At 44.0% G+C, this 18,523-nt stretch overlaps 1 long non-coding RNA gene across 1 annotated transcript in view; it reads right to left on the reverse strand.

Moving 5' to 3' along the window:
* Nucleotides 1–4,016: 4,016 nt before the first annotated feature.
* The window catches only part of LOC115938763 (uncharacterized), an 81,498-nt gene continuing 66,991 nt past the window's right edge, over nucleotides 4,017–18,523 (reverse strand). Inside the window, exon 7 of the long non-coding RNA XR_014146837.1 lies at nucleotides 4,017–4,165. This is a non-coding gene — a long non-coding RNA (uncharacterized LOC115938763). The remainder of the gene's footprint in view (nucleotides 4,166–18,523) is intronic.

Here is an 18,523-nt window from a genome sequence, read left to right on the forward strand (position 1 = left end):
TAAACTGTTTTAATAACAATTGGTTTATGCTGAACATCTGCTTTCCTTCTTGGAGTCTGGAATTTGAGAATGTGATCAGCTCCCAGTAAAAACCCTGGGCATTGAAGTTCTAATGATCTTCCCTGGATGGCAACATTCCACACATGTTGTCATAACTCACTGCTGGGAGAAATTAAGTGCATCCTGTGTGGTTCCACTGGGAGAGGACTCTTGAAAGCTAGCACCTGGTTTCCCCCAGATTTCACCCCATGTGCTTTTTCCTTCGCTGCCTGTGATTGGTATTCTTTCTCTATAATTGATCATAGCCATGGGTATGACTATATGCTAAGTCCCTTAGCCCTTCTAGTGAATCACTGTACTTGAGGACCTTTCAACACAGACCAATTGTGTTGGGGAAAATAATGATTTCAGACTTGGATGGATTAAGTTCGAGGTACTCTTTATCTTACTTGTCCTATTATTTAATCATAGTTCAATCACAACATCATTGACCATCCATCCTTGCAGAAACATGACTATCTTTGCCTCTTGTAACATAGCTATCATCAGCTTCACTTCTTACTCTCTTCCTCTGACAAACTTGCAAGCACATGGCTTTAGATTCCTGGGTCCTCATCTCTTCTCACTCTATCCTCTCTACCTGGGCACCAAATACCTATTATGGAGAAGGAAGTCACATTTACAGCTTTGGCCTTGATCTCTCTTTCTCCCTTTCAGGCTCTGTAACTAGATCTTCACAAGCCTGCCTATCTCTCAGGAATCTCAGAGTTACCTCAAATGCTGGGTCATGCCAGCATTCTCAGAGAAGACCAAACCAAGTGCTTTGGCCCAGTGCACTTCCTCTTTTCCACTTTTCCCCACCTCCTGTTCCTCAACAGGTCTGCACCCTTGGTCCCCTGTGTTATCTATCACATGATGTTTTCTAGGTTCAGACAATAAGACTTTATTGAGTGTCTACTACACACATTCTGCCAGACACTAGGGATATGGATATGATTAATACATGGACTCAGTTTTCAAGGGCTTTATAGACTAATAAATAATAGCAGACATACATGTAAATAAGTACCATAAAGTATGATACAGGTGATTACAAAACGAAGTCAGGACTACTGTGAGCCCACAAAAGGGGATGTGATCAGATTTCCCAGAAGATGGAGGAAAAGTTGCTTGAACTACATTTTGAAAGCTCAGTGGTTCTTCTCCATAAAGACAGGATGGACGAGAGGATGAAATGCACTGCAGGCAGAAAGGGACAGGTCAAAGTCACTATTCCTATGGAAAGCCACAACAGCAAATGTCGCAGGAGCTAAACTAATTTAAAAATCAGGGTATTAGTTTTCTTAAAACGGAAATCATTTGAAAACCCAAGTATCAGAAGAATGTAAGGAAATAAGAAAGAAACAGTGTTTCTAGAGTTTTGCTGAACGATGCAGGGTTTGAATGATTAAGTTTCTGGACAAGTCTGTCTGTCAGATCTCACGAGAACAGCCAGTATGCACCCTCCCTTCCAGGACAGGAAAAGACAAGAGCCAAATTCAAGCTCTAGGAGACAACCAATGGAATGAGAGCAAAAAGGACTGTCAGAGGAAATCCTAAAAAGGAGAGAATTAAGATGAGGAAGCCAACCAAAGATCCCAACTGGAGAGGCAGGATCTCTTCCCCAGCCAATTCTGGATGATTGCAGGTTGGATGGAGGAGAGGCACTTGAGCATTGCCTCTCTTTGACCATGTTCTTTCCAAGGCTGGTAAAGAACAGTTGTCATTTCAGAGGTTGGCTGCCTTCATATCAACATCATGTTTTCCTGTAGTCAACTCCATAGTTACTACTCAAGGCAAGGTGTGGACAATGAATGACTTTTCCCACAGCACTCAAATGACACCACAGTGTCCACTCTGCCTGACCCAACTACATTCTTGGCCACAGATATAAGGACCCCAGACCCTAGCTTACCACAGCTTTTTCTTTTCCCCTCAATGCTCAGACTCAGCCCGGGGAAGCACATCCTATGGGAGGAATTTTGCCCCACAATTTTTGTCTCTTCATGTGTGAGAAAGTGCCACCTGAAATTCTTTCTCTGCCCAAAATGGTGCCCAGACAAAGGAGAACACTAGGTTGATAGTGGTTGTTCAGTTCAACCACTGTCAAGCATTTTCTGTGGGTAAGTGGCTGCACTAAAATGCATTGAGCATTTTAATATGCCCAAGACATGATCCCTGCCCACATCCCTGGTAATGAACAATCCAACCAAAGTATTACAATTAGTCTACTGTTAGCAAACACAAGGATCAAAGAGTAAATCTCCAATATGGACATATGCTCAGGGCAGAAAAAAAATCAATAGAAATAAAGTGATTGCAAATAATCTTGACTCATTGCTGACTTCAAAAATATAGATTTTATTATATAATAAAGTTATATATATGTGGGTCTAAATATTTTAATATATAGTCTTTTTCTCTAGACCAACAAAAATAACTTTATTTATGTATACTTACCGTTGCTTCCAGGCTTATAAACACTGTTTAGAGCATTGTGCTCTTAAAAAAAAAACAAGAAAGAAAATATTTCCTGCAATTTTTCCCAAAAGATTCCATGTAGTTCAGAGAACTTAGCAATAGGCATATAGACATAGCAATGTAATTCACACTCAGCTATGTAAGTTTTTACTTTCTAGACTGTTACCCTGAGCTGGATTGAAGGATGAATTCCCCTAGAACAGCTCACACCAACAAAGACAGAATCATATATGTGGCCACAGGTTCTAATTTTCATAATCATTTTCCCCTTTGAAAAAGTCTGCTGCTGAGGCCAGTGTGATAATTGTAATAATTCAAAAATCAAAACCCTTAATATAATCTGGGAAGCAGAATGAGTGGGCTGGAATTAGGCATTCAATTAGGTACTTCCAAATGGCCCTCCCCCTTTTTATTTCCCACTGCCCTTACAACAACTTTGGGATTTTCTATCCAAAACTGAAATATGATACATGAATTCAAAGAAAGACAGATACATGTCTGGAAATAAATTTCACTGTAAATGTATCCCACTCTTGGGCCACTAATCAAAGATCAGTTAGGTAGATTAATTAAATAGTTTAATTCTGGCACATGAAGAAATAATTTGTTAATTAAGTTGGGGAACTAATATATGCAGACAAAAGAACATAATCACACTACCTGTCAGGCACAACCATACTGATTGGAGAAATAGCACGTCTAATCCTAAAATCCACCGGTGCCCTGCTATCATTAAGTCATCCATTAATTTCATTAATCATTAATCTGTCAGATAATGTTCTGGTCTAATTATAAATAGAACCATCTTTTGAGGGTTTATGGTCCATCAGGACTGCTCCTAAAACTTTGAAGACGTCACCGATGAGATAATCCTCACAGCAACCCAGTGAGGTAGGACTATTCAGCTTTTCATTTTATATGTGAGAAAATAAAGAATTCAGAAGGCTACATAACTTGTCTTGAGTTTGAAACTAATGAGAAGATGTCCTGAAGTCAATGTGACACCTGCCTCTGGAACCCATTGTGCTACCCACTGACGATCCTTCTTCTCTCTGGCATATTCTCTCTGTCTCCAACGGGCCCTCAGGACTCCAGATTGGCAATCCTAAAAGGCTCCCCTTGGATGCTATATAACCCTAAGTATCTAGCCTGCTTTCTTGCCCTGCAGGGGGAGGGCCAGAGAAGCCACTGGAAGAAAGGGGCTATTGTTTGTTTGTTTGCTTGCTTGACCTCCCTTCAGGTTGCAAGAATACTCCAAATATGTAAAATATTATCAAAACTCTCATACCAGCACAATTCTCAATAGTGACTGTGATAAAAACAAAGTACTACGTGGAACAAGTCGGGTAATTCAGGGTCACCTTATTTTACAGCATCAACGATATCTTCCCAAATTGACAAAATTACTGTCAAAGCAAAATATGTAACATAAACTCATCTAATGCATCTTCTCTGCATTTGATATTTTAAACTACGTCCGTTTCTCTTACCTTATTGGCATAAATTGGACAATTATTTTTCTTTGGAGGAACTGTTCTCACTTTGAGATTATGTCCATCATACTTCTTTGGTTCTAAAAGTCCTTTCTTCTAGGAAGTTATGGTGCTAGTCAGTTACATTGGTTTTATTTTGTTTTCAACCTTACCTATATGGCAACATAAGATGGTGACAAGGTTACACTCATCAGGGAAAACTATTGTTGTGATTGTCTTTAAACAAATTTGCAAAATCTAAAAGTCTAGACTTCTAGAAACTACTGCATTACTCTTCGCTGGCTCCCCAGCATCCACCCCTCAGGCTGACACTCAGGTCCTGCTTTGTGCTCTTGGTCAGACCATCAGGGCTAGAGTGGATCTCAAAGTCCTATCAAGAGCTCACTACCAGAGGGTTTTCCCTTTTCTTTTTTTAAATTATTTTTATTTCTGGGCCAAAGTTTAGTTGGGTTCATGCTGTGTCTGAGTCCCCATGCCAGGAGACTTTGTTGATATACAAGTGAAAGCCCTAGACGTGGAGTCCTACATGGAATCTCCACTCTGTCTGAGCGATCACTCAATCTCCCTCATTTTCTCTGTTTCCATCTCTAAGTCCAGGTCAAAGATCTTTAAAGATCATACTTTGATCTCACCTTTTATGTGATTCGGTCAACTTTCGGTCTTGAAACCAAATCAGTCCATTTCAAGCATAAGACCCTTATCCCTGAGACCTGGGTTTTTTGGTGTCCAGACAATAACCACTCTTCCAAAACATCTTGTGTGCTAACGGAGACACCATGAAAGGGGATGTGGCTCTTTTCTGAGTCTGTGAAGTCCAAACAGGGGCAAGAAAACCTACTGCCCACAATGTGGTTCATGGAAGGGGGAGGCAGTTAGACAGCATCTCCCTCCTCCATTTGATCACACACTGAAATGACTTTAAGACCCAGGTAGGTAAAATCAATAAGGGAGCAGGCAGGAGTCAACGGGGAGTGGCAAGGACCATAGTGAACTGGAAAGGGGACAACCTGCCAAAAGATAATCCAAATTTAGATATTTTTATAACGCTGTGTTGTCACCTGAATTCAGCCCCCTCCTGCCAGCTTGCAACTTCAAATCCAGACTGTTTGGTCACTGAGGAAGAGTGTTGTTGGCCCTCGGGAGACACGCTTGCGTTAGCTTGGCCCAACCCCTGCGATAAGAAAGGATTTGCATGTGGGCACTCACGGCGCTGCGGGAGCCACAGGAATCTGCGCTCTCACAGGCCCACCATGTAGTGTAAGATTCCCTAGTCTCCCCCCGAAAATTGTGTTGGGCATTGTGGGGAAGAAGGGGAACTTTGTGCATCACCGGCCAGCATTGACCATTCTGCCGAAACTCCATGTCAGCCGTGACCCCGTGTCTCAGACGTCAGGGCTGCTTGGAGGGGAGGCATGTGCATGGGAACAGGGGGTGTGACAGTTCCCCAAAAGTGAATAGCAATTCTTTTGTGGAAGCTAAAAGAAGGAGATTTTTTAAGAGAGAGAGAGAGCACGTGAAAGGGGGATGGGACGGGGGTAGAGAGAGAGGGAGGGAGAAAATCTCAAGCAGACTCCCCGCTGAACATGAAACCCAATGCAGGTCTCCATCTCACGACCCTGAGATCACAACCTGAGCCGAAATCAAGAGTCAGTTGCTTAACCGACTGAGCCACCCAGGCGCCCCTAGAAGAAAGAGATTTTTAATGATTGGCACATACGGGACAGGGTGACAGGTGAGCCCTGGGGTGGGGACGGGATGGTTATGGTGAACTCTTTTGGAGAGGGTTTAACCCTTTAGATGCTTTCTTGTAGACCTCTGGCAACTGTTCTATGGTGAACTGAACCTACGTTTAACCTTTCCATTCCCGCACTGTAATTCCCATCTTAAATTGCCCCCAGCTCTTCAGGGAAGACACTATATAACCAGTGTGGTGGCTCCTGGGGCACTCGAGAGGCCAGGTTGAAAGAAGAAAGGGACCCTGCCCCACTCCCAGCTGTCTGGCTGAGACCCAACAGAGAGGGCGGCACCCTCTCTAGGCATCTGGAGCCCCCAGTGCTGACCAAAAGAGCATCCAGGGAAGAGCAGACGTGGTAAGAAAGGATCCTTTCCCACCTAGACTCTCCAGAAGGACAAGGAACCTGGAACTCATGGAAACCAGCCACCTGTTTGGGGAAGCCGACCCCTGAAAAGCATAAGGGGAAAAGGATGCCACCCGAGTATGTTTGAGAGTTTCAAACATTCAGCCAATTCTGAGACGGCAAACCGGTGGAGTTACTGCACTCAGAAGACATGGGGAGGCCCAGAGTAGAGCAAATGAGATCGTTCCTCTTTCACTTCTTTATATTATCCTTAAAATGGGAATTCCAGATCTGCCAGTCTCCTTCCCCTGTAGTGATGAGTGTTGATGTCCATAATGGTTCTCTTGCAAATTTGGCTCGGAAATCCATGCTTCACAGAAGCCACATGGAACACTCCATCTAGTCCGAAAGCAAAATCTGTCACATTCCAGCAGCATGGTCTTTCTCCCATTCTATTTGTGATGATCATTGCCTTTGCTAGGGGGTTTTAAAAAATATTCTTATTAAGGGCGCCTGGGTGGCTCAGTTGGTTAAGCGACTGCCTTTGGCTCAGGTCATGATCCTGGAGTCCCGGAATCGAGTCCCGCATCGGGCTCTCTGCTCGGCAGGGAGTCTGCTTCTCCCTCTGACCCTCCCCCCTCTCATGCTCTCTCTATCTCATTCTCTCTCTCAAACAAATGAATAAAATCTTTAAAAAATATATTATTATTAAATAAAACCTTGCCGGGCGCCTGGGTGGCTCAGTCGGTTGGGCGACTGCCTTCGGCTCAGGTCATGATCCTGGAGTCCCTGGATCGAGTCCCGCATCGGGCTCCCTGCTCAGCAGGGAGTCTGCTTCTCCCTCTCCCGCTCCCCCTCTTGTGCTCTTTCTCTCTCTCACTCTCTCTCTCAAATAAATAAATAAAATCTTAAAAAAAAATAAATAAATAAAACCTTGCCAAATTTACTTTTACTTTTATGGAAAACAGATGGAAGGAACTAACCTAAAAATCCAAATCATAACGACTTCTTAATTTCAAAAGTTATGGATATCACTTCCCAGGAGGGACTAAAAAAGACAGTGATGACAGGTATGGAAGATGCCTCTGAAGTAGGAAGGGACCAGAAACCAAAGGGAGGTTGTAGAGCTGCCGAGATCATAAGGAATATTCCCCGTCTTCAAATGTGGTGGGCTGAGCATTCACACGTGTTTAGCTCCGAAGTGTCTACTCAGGTAACGGAAAGGAACAAAGGCACAATGCATACTCAGGATACAAATTATTCCCAAATGCGTCAACACATGCCACGAGGAATAGAGTCCTAGAGATACACATTTAATGTCCCTCCTCCACATTTTGGGCACAACGCCTCACACGGGAATAGGAAACCACGGTGTGCAAATGCTGCTGATTCAAATATAATTACTCAGATGTTAGACTCCTCCTGAAATGGGAATCTAACACAGAGGTCTCTTTATAGTTTCACAACTGGCCCCTCTTGAAACCCACTGTTCATGGGGACTGAACACTTAGGCATGCTCTCATTTTTGTAGGAAGTAGTTGGGTTTCTCACTAAGCCATACCTCTGACTGTTGATTAACTCTTCTCCTTCCCTCTTTCTGGATACAAAAGGAATTTTAGAAATATTTCCGACTTTCCAGTAAATTTTCATTCTGCCTCTGTGAATAAAATTCAATATATATGCAAAATATGCCTCTTACTACCTTTCGGTTCTTTGTACTCTTTGAATAGCCATCACCACAGGTATTAGGATACACACATGCAGTCTCCTGATTAATACATTTAGAGGTACATCCAAGAACTAATCCTGTCATTGGTGGTGACAGTGGCCCCCAACACACTGCTCAGGGCTCTCTGGCCTGTTAACTGCTGTCCTCTGGGTGAATGGCTGACACGCAGGTGCTCTGAGCAGCTCTCATCTCCATAGAGCCAACTGAAATTCAACAGCTGGAACTATTTTCAAATTTCTGTCTAGGGACCGCTTAATGTATCACAACTCAGCATGAATTTCCCACTGAGATAAAAGTATAAAAGTTGTTCTTTCTTCTTCCTCTTTTTTTTTTTTTTTTTGGTAAGGCATCTCCTTTCTACCCCCCAAACTGAACATCAATAGAATATCACGTCTTTCAAGCTCCTATCATAGGTTAGGGGGGGGGGAGAAAGGAGCCCTAAAGTCAGCTGTTGTTCACCTCCTAACAGGGAAATAGATCAAAATCTCACCACGGGAAGGAACCGGAGGAGGAGGACACATTACAGCATGTGGCTGTCATTTCCTTCCCCCAGAATTAGGCATGATCCACTAAAACTGGCTCCACCGAAAGTCAATAATGGAAGCATTACGACCGCCATGTGTGGGGAACATGAGTCATCTGGGGGCTCTCAGTCGATTCACGAGTTCAGAAAACAAATACAATCACCTCCACATCACACAATTCAGCAGAGAGTAACACGCAGTATAAAATGGTTCATCTTTGCACTGCAGTCAGGATGTGAAGCTGGTAAAACACCAAGAAGTTTCTCGGTATTTCTCCACTTTGCTGGAAGGTTTCCCTTTGGCTACTCTGCCCCACAGCCAGCACCAGCGCCTACGGGACACGTCATAAAACATGGTCTCCCGAAGACTGATCGTGATCGTTAGATTGCTTTGTACTCACTGGAGCCTTGAGCTACTTAACCAGACTCCACATGTATGAGCCTCCAACCCAAACTGGACATCTAACAAATGGAATCCGACAGCATCTGGCCGTGAACCAAGAACACCTGCCTCTCAGCAGTGGCTGTCAGTCATTCAGACAAGATGAGCCTTTCAAATCCATCTCTCTGTCTTTAGTTTGGGGTCGTTTTCACGTAGGTCATGTGGTTGCATCACCTTTCTTGGTTCATAGCTATAAAAGTGTTCATGACAACAGGTTCCAAACATAGAGACTGTGTAAGGGTGGGGATACAGGGAGCAACTCAACATCCCGTGCATGTGCTTTCAGAGAAACTTCTGGAGCCTAGAGGCACCCACCCACATCGTTCACACAGAAGAGTAGAATCATGCAGAACACTGGGACGTTTCGGTGCCTCTGAACTGCATCAACGAAGCTAACCAAGCGAAGAGCACATTTCCTAGTGGCTCCTTCCCTGTGTGGTCCTGGGTTAGCGCTGGCCGTAGGGACATTCCGCGTGAGCCTTGGGATGCAAAAGTGAAGCAGCAGCTACATCTTTTTACACTCTGAGAGTCTGTGCTGGGATCCAGGCCCAGTGGCAGTGCATCCGCATTATTGCTGACCGGCTGGCTCACACTGATGGAGCATCCAAACCGCAGCTCCCCAGTGTCCACAGGCAGGCTGAGGCACGTGCCCCAGGGTGCAAAGTTTACAGGGAACTAACACACTGAATAATCAAGATAGATAATATATCAATGTGAAGGGTTTTTTTTTTAATAAAAATTTGGGTGCCTGGGTGGCTCAGTCGGTTAAGCGTCTGCCTTCAGCTCAGGTCATGATCTCAGGGTCCTGGGATCGAGCCCCACATCGGGCTCCCTGTCTGCTTCTCCCTCTTCCTCTACCCCTCCCCCTGCTCGTGCTCTCTCTCTCTCTCAAATAAATAAAATCTTTTTTAAAAATTATAAAATAAAAGTAAATAAAAAATTAAAATGCAGGAAAACACATGGTCAACAAATTATCAAAATATTAAATAGGACGGGTAACAATGCTGGGATAAGCCATATCAGAGTCTGGGGCGAAGGGAAAAGTCAGTGATACTGATCTCATAGGCCACGAGATTTCCTTCAGCTGGACCAGGCACCCATGTGGCTTCCTGGCAGAAGGCACCTGCTTCTCGGGCAGATCCCCCCTTGGCATGGATAGAGACAGCGAGAGACATCTGCCAGCTTCATTTTGCCCCTCTCCAGGTCCAGTTCTCCAACCTTGGGTGTTTCAGTTCCTCCATACTCCTGTCTGCACCCAGCGGTCCTTTCCCACTGTCACTCTGGTGGCCCTATGGCGACCTCATGCTCAGCCCTCCCTGCAGAAACCAGCTGCGGTGGCAGCAATGGGCACAGATGGCTCCAGCCACATCCACGCCTGCGAGGCCGAATTCCTTGCTTCTGTAATAAAGCTCCCTAACTCCACACCAATGGTCATGCTTCTGGGTCTCCCACTGTATACCAACTAGAATATGTCAAGGACGCATACAACTCCAGTTGCAGGAGCGGGAAGGTATAATCGGGTGGTGAAAAGCCCACAGCTTGCTCTCTGCCTGTGGGAGCCGTCTCTCTGATGGTCAAGATGTGCATTCTTTCCCTAGACAACCAGAGGCTCTGTATCAGCGGAGCCTACCATTCACATGGTTCATACCGTTCATACGATGATCAACAGATCATCAGACTGTCCCTACATCTCTAGTGGGACAGAGATGTTCCTCTTCAGAGTTTGGGGTGGTTTTGTCTTTATCAGCAAGAAAAACAAAGCTGCAATCCTCTGAAGAAGACATAAGATGTGCTTAATAAACTCAAATGTCACAAACGCGAGCCCCATTGGAGGAAGCTACGAGTGTTGTGCTTAAAAGCCCTGGTTGCTGAGTTCGGTCATACTTAAAATACAAATGTTCAGCGTCTGGGAGTATCTGTAAAAATGCCCCAGGCTGTGGCATTATGGATCAGTCTCTGAGTAATTTGGGGATGACGATGAGTTGTGGAACGGAACGAAGCTGGAGTCTGAGACGGAATCGTGAAAAGACTTCCACGTCTCTGGGGGGGACACCTGCTTTGTGAAGCGTTTTGGCTCAGTTTGGATGAAGCACCACTTACCAGAAAGAGCGACCCTTTGCTCCTGAGACTGGCTATGGAAAGAGCAGGGCCACAGAGGTGGGAGCCTGAGCATCACAGCTGTCGGAGATTAGAGACTTCACTGCTGAGGGGACCGTTCTCTGTGATAGATCTACACCAGCGTTTCTTGATCTCAGCACAACTGGTATTTTTGCGGGCTAATTCTTCGTTACGCGGAGGCTCTCCTAGGAATGGTAGAATGTTGAGTGACGTCCGCAGCTTCTACCCACTAGATGCCAACGGCACCATCCCCCCCAGCTGTGACAACCAAAAATGTCTCTCGACGTTTCCAAATGTCTGCTGAGCGGCCAAATTGCCCCTGGATGTGAATCAGTGGGTGTAGATAACACCAGCTCCTTCCAGCTACCGGTGCCAATGCTGGAGGAACAAAGCTAAAAGCAGAGGCCAGCCCAAAACTAGATCTTGAGAATTCAGGGGCAGATAAGGGAGGTATGGCATACAAAATAACGGCATAACTGTAGACAAGGAGAGGCTGATCACAAGTCAGTCATCAGGGATACCACATGTTCGGCTAAGGGCTCAAAAGAGAGACAGACTAGAAGACCAACCTGGGGGACCCAGAAGCTTCCTTTGCACTGATGCAGCAGACCTCATGTGGTTGGTCACAGAGACTGGAGAGTTCAAAGACCTTCAAGACATAGCACTAATATCTTAAGGCCAAGCTTCTCAGCCCTTACCAATGAACTCAATTATATCAGTTAGCCATTGCTTTGTAAACGAGCACCCAAAACTCAGTGCCTTAAACAATAAACATTTAATTTCCCCTGAGTCCGCAGGTCAGGTAAGAGTTTTCCAGGGCCTGCCTGGGCTGGTGCCTGCATCTATGGCCAGCTGAGGGTTAGGGAGGCAGCTCTGAGGCTCCTAGCCAGACTTTCTCCTGTGCTTAGGGTAAATATAATGGAATATGCAACTTGATACCCTTGATCTCAACTGTTACATGATGAAACGTAAATTGCTATTATCGATTACTAAGGTACCATTCTGCAAGGATCCTAATGGTTGGATGCTGTCTGTCCTGTCACCCCAACTATTATTATGCTGTCAGAATGGCAATCAGTAGTCATTACTTGCCAACACTAATTTCCTTCTCTCAGCTAATAACCCTTATTTAAATGCTAGCTCCAAAATAACTGACCTTTTTCTAAGAAACAGCTGTACATCAAAAAAAATAATTTTTTATACACTCCCTATCATTCAATTTGTTCTTTTTATTGTCACATGGACCCTTACTACACACAAATTAAAATGGCGTTACATTTTAAATTGACATTCACCCTCGGTCCTAAATAACAGTGCACGGGTTGTAACACAAACACAATGGCAACTAAACCAAGAGAACAACCAGCATCCATTGAGTGCCTACTGTGTACAAGGCACTCTTCTAGGGGCTGTGCACGGATAACTCTTCATCTTTCAGACAATGGAACCCTTTTTCCCAGACAGATGATCTAAAGTGTCAAAAGGGTAAGTGACTCGCCCAGGGTCACTCAGCTATGAGCTGGGATTCAAACCCCAGCCGTGTGATCCTAAGCCTGTGTTTCTATCAGTGCCTTGTACCACCTCTCCAATGATGAATATGCTATAGTCAATGAAATTTTGATTTTTTTATAATCATTATGAAGTTATGATTTCTTTTTTAAAGGAAAGTTAAATATAAGGGCAGCCATTTGGTTAAAAATACAAGATTTGTGATCACTTTGAAATTCAGAGGCTGCTGACTTGGCTAACTAGAGAGAATATTAATTCCTTTCATTTGCTTTATGTAGATATCACTGTAGGCGCAACACAAATTATTTAGTGTCATAGAATCCAATCTCTTGCTATAATATACACCATAACTTTGTTTCTGCAACACTGCTCTAACTGACTCTGATCAAACATTTTTCAGTTATGTGGTGGTGTTACGTTTGGATGTTTTAAGAAATTGAACTAGAAATGGTCTAAGTCAGAGGGGGAAAAAAGCTAAAGTATGAGAAGGTACAGTTTCATCAATTGTTCTATCCTGGCATTCAATGAAAATGTAAATTTATCCTTCAAGAGAAAAAGAATAAGTTGATCAACTGAAAATTAATGTTGGAGAAGAAGATGTGCCATTGAGTCAGAAAAGCTGGGGGAGAGAGTAGGAACACATTGCAGCAAATTAACCTTTGAAAGAAGGAAAGCATTTGAGTGATAAAGGCATATAAAATATAAAACACAGGTTAGACTTACCAAAGTAGTCATTTGAAAACCCATTTGCAAATAAATAAGGAAAAGGATTATGGGGGAGAAAAGTCAATAAAATTATGAACAACATCAAAGAACTGTTTCCTCACAGAGAAACGATATTAAGAAACCTGAGGATGGTACATATCTTCTTACTAAAATACAAAATATCATTTCTATTTTTAAAATAAGCTCTTTCATTGAAGCTTAACACACATATGGAGACCTTACAAGGCCTCTGTGTACATTTCAATGAATTGTCAAAACATAAAACATCCACATAAGTGTCACCTAGGTCAAGACCTAGAACATCTCCAGCCCCAGAAGCTTCTTCAACCCTCCTCCCAGTTATTACCCCCAATATCCCCTCAAATGTAACTTGTGGACTTAAAAACAACTGAAGTTTCCCTTGTTTTTATGCTTCATATAAATGGTGAATCTCCCAGAAGAGAAGATATTCTCTTCTGTCTGGCTTCTTTCTTTTGACATTATGTTTGTGAGATTTACCCATGTTGTTTCATGCTGCAGTATTTCACTGGCCTTCATGACTCCATGGAAGTCCATTTCATGAATTTTCCAAAATGTATCCATTCTACTATTGACGGACATTCAGATTGCTTCAAGTTTATAGGACCATTATGACAAACGCCACTGGGAACATTCTCATACACATCCCCTGGTGCACACGTGCACACTTTACTGTTGGGCATGAAATTGCCAGGGCATAAAATATGTGTGTGCTCACTTGAATAGATATTGCCAAACTGTCCTCCAAAGTAATGGAACCAATTTACACTCTATCAGCAGGATTGGAGAGTCTCTGTTGTCTGTACCCAGCCATTGCTTTGACTTTCACTGAGCGGTAACTCGATCATACCACCTACTAATAATCACATGCAGATATCAATGACATTTATTCTTTACAGTATCCATCAGCCAATTGGTATGAAACTAGTTCATACTGTAACAACCTACACGACCATATTAGTGCAAAGTCGCTGAATAGGAGTCTTTCGTTCCACCACAAAGATCTCGAATGATGTTCAAACAATGCCTCACACATTTTACTTCTCAGCAAATCCCCTCCGATCTTTCCCTGCTTCATCAGCACCCTGACCACAGAGGAATTCAAATCCCGTTTCTCCTCCTTTCATCACTGCATTCACTCCACTGACCTTTGATAGCTACATGATGGTTTGTCATCCCTTCCACTTGTCCTATGAGGCTCCCCCACCCCTTGTACATCAAAGGTGATGTTCCAACCACCTGAGTCACACCTGACCATCTATCCCTGATTTATGCATGTGTCCCCACCATAACCATTTCTGGAACCTTTACTGTGTGCTTGTCATCAAGCTAGTACTAGGGACAAAGGGTGAATAAAACCTGGAGCTATCCGGAGGAGCTTACAGTCCAGCAGGGGAAAACCTGAAAATGAACCAGTGCAATAAGTTTTAACAGGTGCCACCAGAAAAATAGAATTATGTGCGGATGCAACACAGGCATAAAAAAGAAAAGGGTCAGTTTGCCTGAAAAGGCTACAGATGGAAGTTTGAGCAGAATCTCAAAAGCTAAGTATGAGTACTCCAGGAAAGGGGCGAGAGGCCAAGCAACATGGCAAGGACCTCGAGCAGAGGCTGAAGGGTGGAAATTGCCCTGGGCAGTGGGCCAGCCATAACGAGATCAGTGTAGCTGGGGCTTAGACAGGCGCTGGACGGCCCAGACGGCCTCACAGGCCTGACCCCCAACACTGAGTCTCCCACTCTCCAGCCTCACCAGGGCCTTCCTTCCCGCTCAGGCCACCCTTCTGGCTCCAGTGTCCCTGTCTCCCTCCCAGCCTTCCCACCTGGAGCGGCCTCTCAGCCGAGTTTCCACAATGGCTGCCTGATTCTGAAACACCCCCTTTTCTCCCCTTGCTCTCGTTCTGCTGATAAAGGGTTAACCGTCACAATGAGTGAATCTCCAAAAAAATGTATCCAACCCTGCCTGCATTTTCTCTGTTGAGTTGCTTTCCCAAAGCCCGAAAGAGTCTAGGTGCTCTGCTAATTCTAAAGCTTCTAAGAAATAGGAAAATGCTTCTAGTATCCTAAACCTTCCACACTCTGCTGAATTATTTTAAAAATTAATCAATCCACTGTATGTTCAACCTATTTGGGCTCTTGTGTGCTTTGGGAATCTGGATGCCTATTTTACTTTCGATATTTGGGAGCTTTTGGTCACTTCTTTAAATAATCTTTCTGTCTCTTGCTCTTTCTCTTTTTCCTTCTGGGACTCCCGTGATGCACAGGCTGTAAAAATCCTGTAAGCTTTCTTTCTTTTTATTTTATTTTATTTATTTATTTTTTTTACTGAGGCACGCTGTAATCAAATTGTCAAAAGTTAAAGACAAGAGAGAATTCTGAAAGCAGCAAGAAGACGATCGGTGACTTTCTCGGCAGAAACATTGCAGGCCAGGAGAGGGCTGGAGGATATTTTCAAAGTACTGAAAGGAAAAACATATGTCCATACAGAACACTGTACCTGGCAAGACTCAACTTTAAAAATGAAGAGAATGTCCTTTCCAGAGAAACAAAGACTAAGGGAGTTTGCCCATACTAGACTATACAAGAAACAATGAAGGAAGTTCAGATTGACGTGAAAATAAGCAAAAAACAAGAGCAGGAACACACAGGAAGGCATAAATCTCATTGGTAAGGGTGACTGTGTAGACAAATACAAAATGATATAACATTGTGGTGATGGTGGCATGCGAATTACTTTTAACTCTAATAAAAAACTAAAAGGTAAAAAAAGAAAGCAATCAACCCATAATGCATGTATTGAGAGCCTATGCACAAAGCATGTAGTTTGCTGGGGGAGGATTTCCTGGGGGTGGCCCTGGAGTTGTACACAGTGGAGAGAAAACAGTGCAACATCATTCCCCCCTCCCCCAAAATGGCCTTAGATCTCACTAGCCTACAGTCTGACTGGGGGAATGGACACAAAGCAGAGTTCCAGAAACGAACACCAAATTACCACCTGAGATAAATGCTACAAAGGAAACGTCCAGGGTGTTCCCTGTAGAGACAACGGGGTGGGGGTGGGGGATGACCTCAAGGGGAGACAAGGAGCCTTTTCCGAAGAGGCAACACCTGACTTCCCCAAGGGAAGGGCTTCCATCTCCAACTACGGGGAGGTGAGGCAAGCTGAGGATGGGAGGGCGCACTCAGGCTGCGGGCAAGGAAAGCATGGATGGTGCCAAGATGGTGGAAGGAGGATGACACCTTTGAGGGGAAAACAGGTGAGTGGGACGAAATAAAGAGTGTTTGGGGAGCCTTCCGGGGATGAAGATGGAGGAGCCAGGGAAAGACACGCTGTGTGGGGGCTTGAAGGGCAGCTTGAGAATTTGAAACTTCAGTGTGCACTTCCAGTAATGCCTCAGTAGCTCCTAACAGAGCCTGAGGAAGCAAGAGGGCCAAGGAGGCCTCCGAGGTCTAAGCAGCAATGGTCAGTGGTGACATTCACGGCAATATGTAAGACAGGAAGAAGAGCGGGCTTGGTGGCGGGGCCGGAGTCTGCTTTCCGACAAGTGGAGCGTCAGGTATATTGGAGCTCTGCCAGCAGGAACATCCAGTCAGCTGTTTAATATAACAGTCAGAGAGAAGTCAGAGCTATAGACAGAAATCTGTAAGACAACTTGATTTAAGGGGTAATGAAGCTGTGGGGACCCACAGATGAGATGCCCTAAAGATAGACTAGAAGGTAGGAAGAAAAAGGGATCCAAGATCCACCCTTCAGAAATCCCCCAATTTCATGGCCAAGTTGAGTTGGAAATGTCTGTGGAAATGGCGGTGGAAATAAAGACGGCAAGATTCAAAGAAGCCAGGAGAAGCTTCTCTCGCAAAAGACAGCTCCCTAGTGGTGAAGGGCACAAATTTCCCAAGCTCCTAGAAGCCCCAACGCAAATGCCTTCTCACTGCATTTACCCACAACCTCATCCTCGCCTGTTTGAAGACTTAACTCTCGGTTTAGCAGTTATGCCCGACGCTTAAGGACCCACCCCCCCAACATCTAAGAACCCTACATGCTCTCACGGTTTAACCTGCTCTTAGCTATGATCTGACCAGCAGCGTGCCCTCCTCCCCAGCCTCCAAACCCCATCACACGCAGCATTCCATGGCGCCATCCGAAAATAAAAACAAATATTACACAGTCCACCTACAAGGGTCTGAACTGTTCTCCTAAAAGCGACATAAAGAAGAAAAAAAATGTTCAGAATCCGCAAGACTGGAGGTTTATAAAAATGACCACTTTCAACATGTGAGCGTCCACGTAAAAGAATCATTTTTAGTTGGCCTTGCTTTAGTGGTTTTTTTTTTTTTTCTCTTTAACAATTCAAAGTTTAAATTACTGACCTGGCGAAATTGTCTGGCTCTGGTTTTAAAGGCCATTGTGACCTACTTACACCCACATATTAGCCTTAACAAAGGATTCTGAAAAAAAATAAAGTGGCCCAAGGAGCAAAGAAATGTGGAGGTAAAACCAGAGAAAGTTGATTATACGAGGTTCTCTCGGAACCCATCCTCTTCCTCCTGCTGCCTCCAGAATCCTCAGTGTCATCTGGGGGCTCCTTGGGGTCCTATGACCCTCTCAAGGCTCCATGGAGCTATTTCTATAATAATATTAAGTCATGATTTGGCTTTTTACATCTCATTCTCTCACTAATCTGCAGTGGAGTTTTTATGCAATATCAAAGAAGAATATCTGTAATTATCTGGGGGGAAAAAAAGCATTAAATATTCTTTTACAGCCACATATGTATCTGGAAAACAATAAACAGGCGAGACCGAATACAGAAGCACATATGAGAATGTAGCTGTCTTCGATTAAAGAGATACACACACAAAAAAAAGTAAACCAAGGCCAATCTCTCACCAAATATTTTTTTTGTTTTGGAGAATACTGTTGCTTTTCATAGAATTATGTCATTTATATTTCCATGTAGTCATTTTATAATTGTTCTCTTTAATCAATGATTTTATAAAAATTAATTTCTAATATTCTAATATGGTAAATGTTTCTAGAAATAACCCATATACACAAAGCTCTTTGGGGCCAGGGGCATGTGATACATTGAGTCCCACCTGTTGGCTTTGCTCTGGCCCAGCCTCTGCAGGCCGTCCTAATCCATGGAGTATACTTAACTCCATGTAGCTGATGTGCTTCCAGAATTCCCAAGCCAAACAGAGCCAAATCCCCCAGCCCACAGTGTGCCTGCCTCGACTCATCTGGCCTGCCAACATGCATGCCCTCCTCTGCACACAGACACCCAGAGAACAGATATTAGACCAGGGCTCACACCCCAACCAGCACTGAGTACAGCTGGACCAGTTGTTAAAATATGGAAGAACACCT

This window comes from Leptonychotes weddellii, chromosome 7 (assembly GCF_054177405.1).
Source record: "Leptonychotes weddellii isolate Sample4059 chromosome 7, ASM5417740v2, whole genome shotgun sequence".
NCBI classification, from domain to species: Eukaryota; Metazoa; Chordata; class Mammalia; order Carnivora; family Phocidae; genus Leptonychotes; species Leptonychotes weddellii.